The sequence below is a fragment of the Ipomoea nil genome, unplaced genomic scaffold, assembly GCF_001879475.1.
Source record: "Ipomoea nil cultivar Tokyo-kokei standard unplaced genomic scaffold, Asagao_1.1 scaffold0415, whole genome shotgun sequence".
Lineage (NCBI taxonomy): Eukaryota > Viridiplantae > Streptophyta > Magnoliopsida > Solanales > Convolvulaceae > Ipomoea > Ipomoea nil.
Genome location: NW_017616843.1, coordinates 1,242,344 through 1,253,010, shown reverse-complemented (window position 1 = coordinate 1,253,010; position 10,667 = coordinate 1,242,344). Strand labels below are relative to the sequence as shown.

General features: G+C 32.1%; 2 non-coding genes across 2 annotated transcripts; one reads left to right on the top strand and one right to left on the bottom strand.

Moving 5' to 3' along the window:
• The first annotated feature begins 8,717 nt into the window (after positions 1 to 8,717).
• TRNAY-GUA lies at positions 8,718 to 8,813 on the top strand. Its single transcript has 2 exons — positions 8,718 to 8,754; positions 8,778 to 8,813. It is a non-coding gene; the product is annotated as a tRNA-Tyr (tRNA).
• An 89-nt stretch (positions 8,814 to 8,902) lies between these two features.
• On the bottom strand, positions 8,903 to 8,974 carry TRNAD-GUC. Its single transcript has one exon. It is a non-coding gene; the product is annotated as a tRNA-Asp (tRNA).
• Positions 8,975 to 10,667: the final 1,693 nt, after the last annotated feature.

The window sequence follows — 10,667 nt, the reverse complement described above, 5'->3', positions numbered from 1 at the left end:
TGAAACTTAAGGTGCGTCGGTCTAAAGCTTTAAGTGCGTGGTTTTCCTTCTTAAGGAGCGTTGATTTCTTTCTTAAGGTGCGTTGTTTTTTCTTCTTAAGATGCGTCGGTCTAAAGCTTTAGGTGTGTGGTTTTCCTTCTTAAGGTGCGCCATTTTTACAGTGTTTTTTCATTCAACAATGCAATGGATTTATTTAGTTTTGGTTCCCAAGTTCAAAATGATCTAATTCAAAATAAAAAAAAATATGATAGCAATATAATAACAAACAGTGGAGTTGTTATCTTTTTGGAGTAAACATGAAGAAGACGCCCATTTTTTTTAAAAATTTTTATTGATTTGAGCCGTTGATCTAGATTTGAACAATGACTCATATCTAACCCCATTTTTCACCTAGGAGCATCTCCGCCGCACCAGAACTCATCCATAAACATTTCTCTAAACATTTAGGTGCGTCTTTCCAAAGCTTAAGGTGCGTCCTTTCAACACTTGCAGTGAGCCATTTTAACATTTAAAGTGCGTCAATTATAAACTTAAGGTTCATATGTTCTACGCTTAAGGTGCGTCATTTTATACATAATGTGCGTGGTTTTACTACTTAAGGTACGTCTTTGTAACACTTAAGGTGCACAATTTTCAGCCCTCGCTTCTTCCTTCTAGACACGCGTTTTTTTTTTTTTAATTTATTGATTTGTTGATCTAGATTTGATCAATGGCTCAGATTAAACCGCATGTACACACCTGAGCAAATTTCCGCACCAGTTCTCATCCCTCTATATATATATATATATATATATATATATATATATATATATATATATATATATATATATATATATATATATATATATATAATTAAGTTCAAGTGCATTCAAGTGTTTCTCGTGCGGTTGTGCGGTTTTAACGTGCGTCACTTTTGTACTTCAAGTGCGTGAGTCTTGTGCTTAATGTGCGTGGATTTGTGCTTAATGTGAGTTGTTGTTGAAAACTTAAGTGAGTGAGTTTTGTGCTTAGGTGCGTGAGTTTTGTGCTTAACGTGCGTGAGTTTGTGCTTAATGTGAGTAGTTGTTGAAATTTAAAAGGTGCATACAAACAAGGGTAGGGAAGGAAACATGCAACAAGGAGATTCAAACTCGAATTTAATACACCGTAAGAAAAAGATAATACACCACAAAGATGAAGTATTACACTCTACCACTTTAAGAAATAAAGTTATGTCCCCGTAACTCAAACGAATACCAATAGGAAAGGCTTTTGCTCATATCCAAATAATTAAGCAAATAACCAAGTGCAAATATTTTATCAAACCATTTAAAGAACATACATATGCAACTTAGAGACTTAACAACAAGACCCAACAAAAAAGATAATATCCTTGAAAGGCATTAGTATTATAATCTACCTTCTTAAGAAACACAGTTATGCCCTAATAACTTTAATGCAAGTCCTTACCCCAGTCATATCAATTAGCAAAATATTGCAACAAAAACATAGACAAATAAATAAGCAATCAAATTCCAAAATTTCACCAACACCAAATAAATTTATCAAATTATGGGACACCATTTTAAGTACAGATAATCCACCAAATTACAAATACCATAGTAATATGCCAATAATCAAATAAATATGCAATGTTATCTCACATCCTCATCGCGACTTTCAAAATTTAATATTCTTAGCCAATTTTATTCCTAAACTTAGAAATTAGGATCTCGCAAACCTAGATCTTATATCCTAAGGTCTCATAAATCTAGGCTCCCAAAGATTCAACCTGCTCTGCTACCATTTTGTATCATAAACTAATCAATTCTATTTCCTATGCCCAAAATTTACAACCTTAACTCTTCTATTTCCTTTATCCAAGATCTTACAACCTAAGCTCTGATACCACTTAATATGTATCAGGGTCTAATCAATTTTATTTCTCATGCCCAAGATTTCACAATCTAAGTTTCCAGAAGTTCATACCGCTCTGATATCATTATGTAACACAAAGTGGACCGAAACAGAAACGAACCTAAGCTCTGATACCACTCATGGCTAAATTGAGGGGACATGTAGCTGATTTGAGGACAAATGATTAACTCAACTTTCAGGTAGCATAAACGAAAATAAATAAAATAAAATAACAGATGTATTTATCTTTTAGGGTTTTCTGGAATTAGAGTTGGGGACCAACATCGCGAAATCAACATAGTCGAAGAATCGAAGATCAGAAACCAGCTAGGGTTCCGTTTTGGAGAATGAAATTAGCGAGTTTAGGGTAGAAAGTCGGAGATTGATGTTGAGATAAGTAAATTACTATAGTCTAACACTACGATAAACAGATTTTCTGGAGTACCTAGAAATAAAAATGGGTAAATAAATTGATAGTAAAGGTTGAATTATAGAGCTTCGCACAAAGACTGCGAAGCTAGGGTTTATAGAGCGATACAAAGGAGAACAAGGATAACGGTCGTCGATAAACAGATTTTGAGCCTACTACATCCAAAAATAGGTCGAAAAGCATGGATTATAGCTTCGATTTTACATGATCGGACAGATTTGCGACAACGTTCTTACAGAGCGAGAGAGAGACGAAGAAGGCGAACGGTCGGCGTAGGGCTGCAAATGACGCGTTCAACAACTTTTAAACTCAAAATTCCTAAAACATTTATAATCTGCCAAAGCGCAAAGCCAGACCTAGACACCTCGCGAGTCGCGACATCAAAGAGACTTGTCATCGTCGCGACTTCGCTTCCTGCCGCCATCACGACTTCGCTTCCTGCCGCCATCGCGAGTCACCACCTTCAGACTGCCATCTCCACCTCCAGAGTCCAGACCGCCATCGCCACGCCACCTCCGACGGCTTCGTCTCTGGCTCTCTGCCTCGACTCCTCAGTTCGCAGACCCCAGCTCCTGAGCTCCTGCTCCACCAGCTATTCTCCATTTCTCCTCCGTGGACCGTGGCTCCGTCCGGACTTCGGACCGTCCTCTCACTGTCTCAAATATTAAAGTTTAAAGATCTAGAGGTAAGGCCGTAAGAGGAATTACTTGTTCCGTTGTTCATGAAATTGATTTCTATATATTATTCTCAATAGTTTTGCTTATGCCTAATTCATAGCTTGCCTAATTATTCTCAATATTTATATATTATTGTTTTTTTTATATATTGAATTGAATTGCTTGAATGCTCTATAGACTACAGATGCATTGTAATAGCTTGCAAAAATGTTCTATGTTCAGTTTACTTAAAAATTAAAATAAACTACCTCTATGTTTACTTTTTCGCCCCCACAAAATAAAATCCTAGCTCTGTCCCTGTTCAAACCTTCCAAAAATCTGCAATCTGCATAAGGCTATTGTTTGTTAATTTGTTATTATTTTGTTGGGAAGCATGATTCGTTGATTCATTCATTCCTCGATCTTATCAAAGTAACATCTTTATGCTATTTTTTAACCTTTGAATTTGAGAATTTTTTTTAATGAAACCCAAACTGTTAACTGTTTACTGAACTTCAAAATGAAATCAAAATCTTTAAAGGTAAGACAATCATCTATGTAACATAAGTGAAGAGCTAAGTTTCTAAAAGTTCATACCGTTCTGATATCATTATGTAACACAAAGTGGACCGAAACAGAAACGAATCTAAGCTCTGATACCACTCATGGCTAAATTGAGGGGTCATGTAGCTGATTTGAAGACAAATGATTAACTCAACTTTCAGGTAGTGTAAACGAAAATAAATAAAATAGCATATGTACTTATCTTTTAGGGTTCTTTGGAATTAGGGTTGGGGACCAACATCACGAAATCAACATAGCCGAAGAATCGAAGAACTAGCTAGGGTTTCATTTTGGGGAATGAAATTAGCGAGTTTAGGGTAGAAAGTCGGAGATTGATGTTGAGATAAGTAAATTACTATAGTCTAACACTGCGATAAACAGATTTTCTGGAGTACCTAGAAATAAAAATGGGTAAATAAATTGATAGTAAAGGTTGAATTATAGAGCTTCGCACAAAGACTGCGAAGTTAGGGTTTACAGAGCGATACAAAGGAGAACAAGGATAACGGTCGTCGATAAACAGATTTTGAGCCGTCTACATCCAAAAATAGGTCAGAAAGCATGGATTATAGCTTCGATTTTACATGATCGGACAGATTTGCGACAACGTTCTTACAAAGCGAGAGAGAGGCGAACGGTCGGCGTAGGGCTGCAAATGACGCATTCAACGGCTTTTATATCTCAGACATATGGGTCGGGTCTCATCTCTGGATTTGGGTCAGAATATTGGGTCGCAAATTTGGGCTTCAATCTGTTGTTTTAAAATATGGATTTGGGTTAGGCTAGACCTGATTGCTAGGTTATAAAGTTGGCCTTTTTTTTTTTTTTTTAACTTACAAATTTAGGTTGTAGAATGGTCTAATTAATTATGTTATGTGTATTATATTTTTAAATTTACTAAACATACATTATTTTATATTATATATACCATAATGTACTTATTTTATGTATAGTATATAAAAATTTTAGTATATTAATAGTGTATTTTTTACAAATGGTCCACAAATATATATATTTTTAGTTAATGTAAGAATGATTGTTTTTTATAAGATCATGCTAAATTATAGATAAGATTTTGTAATTTTAGTTATATATATTTTGTATTAATATCAACATATATTAATCACTTATATGTAACCAAATTTTAAAATTAATGTATACGTCACCCTTCGTGTTAGCATGCTATACATAAACTTTATTGTTAATTAGTTTGATATTTGTTTAATTTTCCTATCAATTACCAATTGTTGACTTTCATATTTGTATAATGTAGAAAATTCTTCATCAACAAATGCTGAGTCTCAAAGCATAGACCATTGTTACAACGTTAGTTGATCACGTGTTGGAAGCACAGATCATGTGCAGTACAAATGCAGGAACCGAAGTATTAATTTCAAGAATGTCACTAACACCGTCAAATCCAAGATTGCCATTCAAATTCCAATGAAAGCAATTTCCTTTGATGTTATCCTATGCCATGACAATAAACAAATGCCAAGGACAAACACTTTCAAAAGTGGACTATTTTTTAAAAGACATGTCTTTAACCATGACCAAATGTACGTAGCTATTTTAAGAGTTAGTAATCCAAGGGAGTTAACAATTCTGATTTGTGGCGAAAATGTAACATGTCTGAGTACGACAAAAAATGTTGTATACAAAGAAGTCTTCAACAATGTGTAATAAAATTACAAAGTTTATCATTTGAAATTTATTGAGTTAATACCCATTTTGGTCCCTCGACTATTAGGTAATGCGCAATTTAGTCCCAATCTATTAAAAGTACCAAATTTAGTCATCTAACTTGTAAAGTCATACCCAATTTAGTCTTCTGTTACAATTTTCATCTATCCACCGTTATAGAGAGGGACAAAAATGTCCTTGCATCATAGTCGAGGGACTAAAATGGGTTCTAACTATTATTATCTAATAGTCGAGGGACCAAAATGTGTATTATTATTATTATTATTATTATTATTATTATTATTATTATTATTATTATTATTATTATTATTATTATTATTATTATTATTATTATTATTATTATTATTATTTGATATTGGGACAATGTCCCCCGCCACCATATTACTTCCTACAGTATTATTTTAAGAAATAAAATGTAAACTACTAAAGTCTGTCGGTCCTTAAATGTGGTGTGTGTTAATTGACTAAAAAAACTAATAAAATCTCAATTTCTTTTCTTTTAGTTAAATAAACATATATGATTAGAGGCACTAATTATTATCCTCTTGAATCTAACCTTATAATTGGTATTTGCTGCCCAGAGTTGGCATAGCCCCATTACAACATCATATGATGTATTCTAAGATTTCTCCCATTTTTAATTTGTTTAATGTGGTCTTTGTTCTTAGAAAACGATTTTCACAAAACATTCTTTCGGCTGATCTCATCGATCCACTATTAAGATGTCTTCTATTTTTATTTTTTTTTTGGTGACAACAATCGAGAAAGTGCTGACAAAAATCGAATTCTATAATGATCTTCAAATAATGCTAAACTCACTTGACCACTATTTAGTCCTTCCGTAACATAATGATGTCTTTTAATGATTTGATTTGTAGTGAAATTATTGTGCTCTTGGACAAACTTGGATTGTTTGAAATAAATCTTGTGAAAATACGTAAAAGATTCACAAGCTTGTTTTGATTAGGGGTGTGCAAAATTCGGGAAATTTTTAGTTAACCGACCAAACCGACAAAGTTTTGTTAACCGTTTTTAACCGAACTCTTTTGATTCAGCTAATGATTAAAGGTTTTTAAAAATTTCGGTTAACTGTTAATTTGGTTCAAAATTATCGGTTAATCGAAATTTTAAATAAATAATATATATATATATATATATATATATATATATATATATATATGTGTGTGTGTGTGTGTGTGTGTGTGTGTGTGTGTGTGTGTGTGTGTGTGTGTGTGTGTGTGTGTGTGTGTGTAAAATCCCTATAAATTTGTAATGTTGTTATCATATTGTTTTTGCATAATTTCTTATGAATTTATTATTATATGTATTATTTTTTGGATTTAAAACTTTAGCTTAAAAAAGATCGGTTAACCGACCGATTAATCGAGAAAAAAAATTCAGTTCGGTTAATTCGATAATACAAAGTTCGGTTTGGTTAACGGTTAAAGTTTTAAAAATTTTGGTTAAAACAGTTCGGTTAACCGATTGTACACCCCTAGTCTTGATATACAAAACTAAACTAAGAGCAACCCATCTGTGATTTTTTGTGGGATCCAATATGAGTTAGAGGATAGAGAAGAACGCAAATTATGGTATGGAAACGTGTTCATCATGCGCATGGTGAACGCAGAGGTAGATCCATAATTTCTATACTGTAGATTCATAATTTTGTTTTTCATTTGTTGTTAACGACGTTCTCTCTTCGCAATCGCATTATTTCGTCTTCACAGTACAAATATTATGAATATACAGTACAGAAATTATGAATCTACAGTACGGTATAGAAATTATGAGTCTACAGTATAGATGTTATAAATCTACAATATAGAAATTATGAATCTATAGTTTAGAAATTATGGATCTATCCCGTGTTCACCATGCGAATGGTAAACACTTTTCCACAGCATAACTATTGTAGAGAAGAAGAAGAGAGAGTGTGCATTTTGAACTCCTGAGAGATAGTGGTTTTCTGTGGTATATTTTAATTTTTAAAACAATAGCAAGTAATATAGTGGCAGGAGACATTGTCCTAATAATAATAATAATAATAATAATAATAATAATAGTAATAATAGTAGTAGTAATAATAGTAGTAATAGTAATAGTAGTAATAGTAATAATAATAATAGTAATAATAATAATAATAATAATAATAATAATAATAGTAGTAGTAGTAGTTAATACCCATTTTGGTCCCTCGACAATTAGATAATAATAGTTAGTATCCATTTTAGTCCCTCGACTATGATAAAAGGACATTTTTGCCACTCTCTATAACGGTGGTTGGATGACAATTGTAACGGAAGACCAAATTGGGTGTGATTTTACAAGTTAGAGGACTAAATTGGGTACTTTTAATAGGTTGGAATTAAATTGCGCATTACCTAATAGTCGAGGGATCAAAATATGTGTTAACTCAAATTTATTACATTTTCAAGAACTATATTCTATACTGTATATTCCATATACTATACATATGGTCGTGCATCGCACATGTGCAAATACTAGTAATAATAATAATAATAATAAAGGTTGTTTGTTGATGAATTATATATGAATGTTTATTTAGGTGTATAGATTTAGAGCAACTCCAAGGGGATGACATATCGACAAAAACTAATGCCATCACACCGTGTCCCCTAATTTGTGATCTCCAACGTGAAGCTGCATAATGGCATAATGCCGAAATATTTGGCGTTAATGAATAGCACCGCGTTGTTCATCCATGGCAAATATGAGAGGGACTACTAAATTACATTCCTACCCTTATTTCCTTTTCTAATTCCAAATGTATCCTTATTTGTTTTATATGTAAATTTTTTATTTTGTTAAATACTTATATTTAAAGTTTGTAAAATAAATATAAATTATATCATTTTAAAGATCTCATCGAGACGATAAAAACAAGACTAATAGTGAATATATATTAATTAAAACTCCAAATACGTCAAACATAACTAGAACAAAATAAAAAATAAAATACATAGACATAATATTGATATTAGAGAATAAAATAAAATTAATAATTTCCTAACCCACTCTCACTTTAAAAATTAATGTTAATAAAAATTACTATTTACATCACAAGTTATATTTTATATTAAATTAATTAAGTTTAAACTAAATTATATTAAACTAATTAAATTTGAATTAAAATTGAGAAATTAAATTATTTTAGTATAAAAATTTGGTGTTTTGATGTTTTGGTGTAAATGGGTTGGAGATGAATAAAATTTGGTGTGAGAATATGCAGAGCATATTTCTTTTGATGTGACATTTAATGGAGAAATTTGGTGTTTTAGTATTAAGTGGGTTGGAGATGGTCTTAGCATTGCAAAGTTTGGTAGTTGAATTAGACATCCCAAGTCGAGAAAAGTGAAATAGCTATTAAAATTAATTTCACAATTCCAGGCATCTCATTTCGTGGATCTCTATAGGCTTAATATCTATGAAGCCTATTAGCAATTCTGACCTTAGCTCAGTTGGTAGAGCGGAGGATTGTAGTTGGAGTAATAATTTGAGCTGATATCCTTAGGTCGCTGGTTCGAATCCGGCAGGTCGGAAATACTTATGTATTGTTTATCTTTCCATGTTTTGTTTTCCTTATCTTTCCATGTTTTGTTTTCCTTTGAAGAAGACTAAAAAACAAAGACGCCGTTGCCGGGGATCGAACCCGGGTCACCCGCGTGACAGGCGGGAATACTCACCACTATACTACAACGACTTGGGCGCTACACCTTGGTCCACGCCTATTGCTTTCAATGTCTGCACATGTCATAACATGCTGATTTTATTATAGAGTTAATACCCAAATCGTCCTCGACTATAGTGGTTTTCCTCAATTTCGTCCTAAACGACTTTAGTGACCTAATATCGTCTCAGACTTTTGTGTTTCGCTCAATTTAGTCATCAATTTGTTATTCCGTCAAATTGGTGTTAAATAAAGGGACAATTCAGTAATGTCAATATTGATCTCTCTTTACTTTCAACTTGTAAAGTGCGAAATTCCTCTTTCTTGTACGAATTACACCCAGAATTACTCCCGGACCTGCAAATCAAATTTTATATTCGCAGTTTTAGGAGTAATTCTGGGAGTAATTCGTAAAAAAAAAAAGGATTTCGCAGTTCACATGTCTATGAGTAAAGAGATGCTAATATTAAAATTACTGAATTGTCTATTTATTTAACACCAAATGGACAGAATAACAAATGAGGGACTAAATTGAGCAAAAACACAAAAGTCTGGGACTAAATTGAGCGAAACACAAAAGTCTGGGACGATATTAGGTCACCAAAGTCGTTTAGGACGAAATTGAGAAAAACCACTATAGTCGAAGACGATTTTGGGTATTAACTCTTTTATTATATTACGGAGTACTTTATAATGTAAACATTCAACACCCATTATTTATATTCACTAATATTTTACATTTTTACCCATGTAATACACCAATAAAATTATATTATCATAAATTTAAATAAAAATTAAAAAGAAATAAAAACATGTTAAAATGTACAATATAATAATATATATACGTACTCCATTATTAATTGTGTTTTCTAAGGACAATGCTTCTACATTGATTTGGACTGTTTGGGACTATTAATTTGCTACTACCTGATTGGGACTACTTTAAGACCTACATGTTTTGGACTGTTTTAATATTATCTTCTAAGTTCATATTTTTTTAGCTGATTAATTTGATGCTTGAATTGCTTAATATATTATCTTTTCTATTTTGTTTGGTTTGAAATAATTGGCAGGTAGTAGACAAGCAAAAGTCAAGACATAGAATTTTTTTTTTTTTTTTTTAAATAGTGATGTATATCATCCAGTTTAGGTTGTATTTAGGAATAGATTTGATTGATGTAATTAGCATGCTGTAATTTTTTTTATTTTAAAGAAATAAAGAGTTTTTTTTGTTTTTTATTACAAACAATCAAAGTCTCTTTTAAGCCTAATACAAGAAATAGTGTAGTACAACTAATCATGCATTGAGAACTAGGCTATTACTTTCACACCTCTCTCTCTCTCTCTATCTATAGATAGAGAGATCCGCTGCGTGAGCAACCCGACTGTGCCTTATATACTGTCGCTACAACTTAAACAGTCAAAATTAATCATTAAGACTCAACAGATTTATGTAAAAAATCATACATATAGATAACTATTGCATACCAAAAACCAACAAAAAAAAAAAAAAATCAATGCATTGAGAGTTATACAAGTTACATACTGTCCTACGTCTTAAAGAAAATAAATAATGAACAGGTTAGGAAAACTTACTTTCGTATTTTCATAGAAGGATTATACTTTCAATGATGATGGTCGCAGCCTTCGTCTTCAATTCACTGTTAGCTTAGATTTAAGGTAGTATGATTCCCAAATCTGTGATGCTTGGCAACGTCAGAACCTG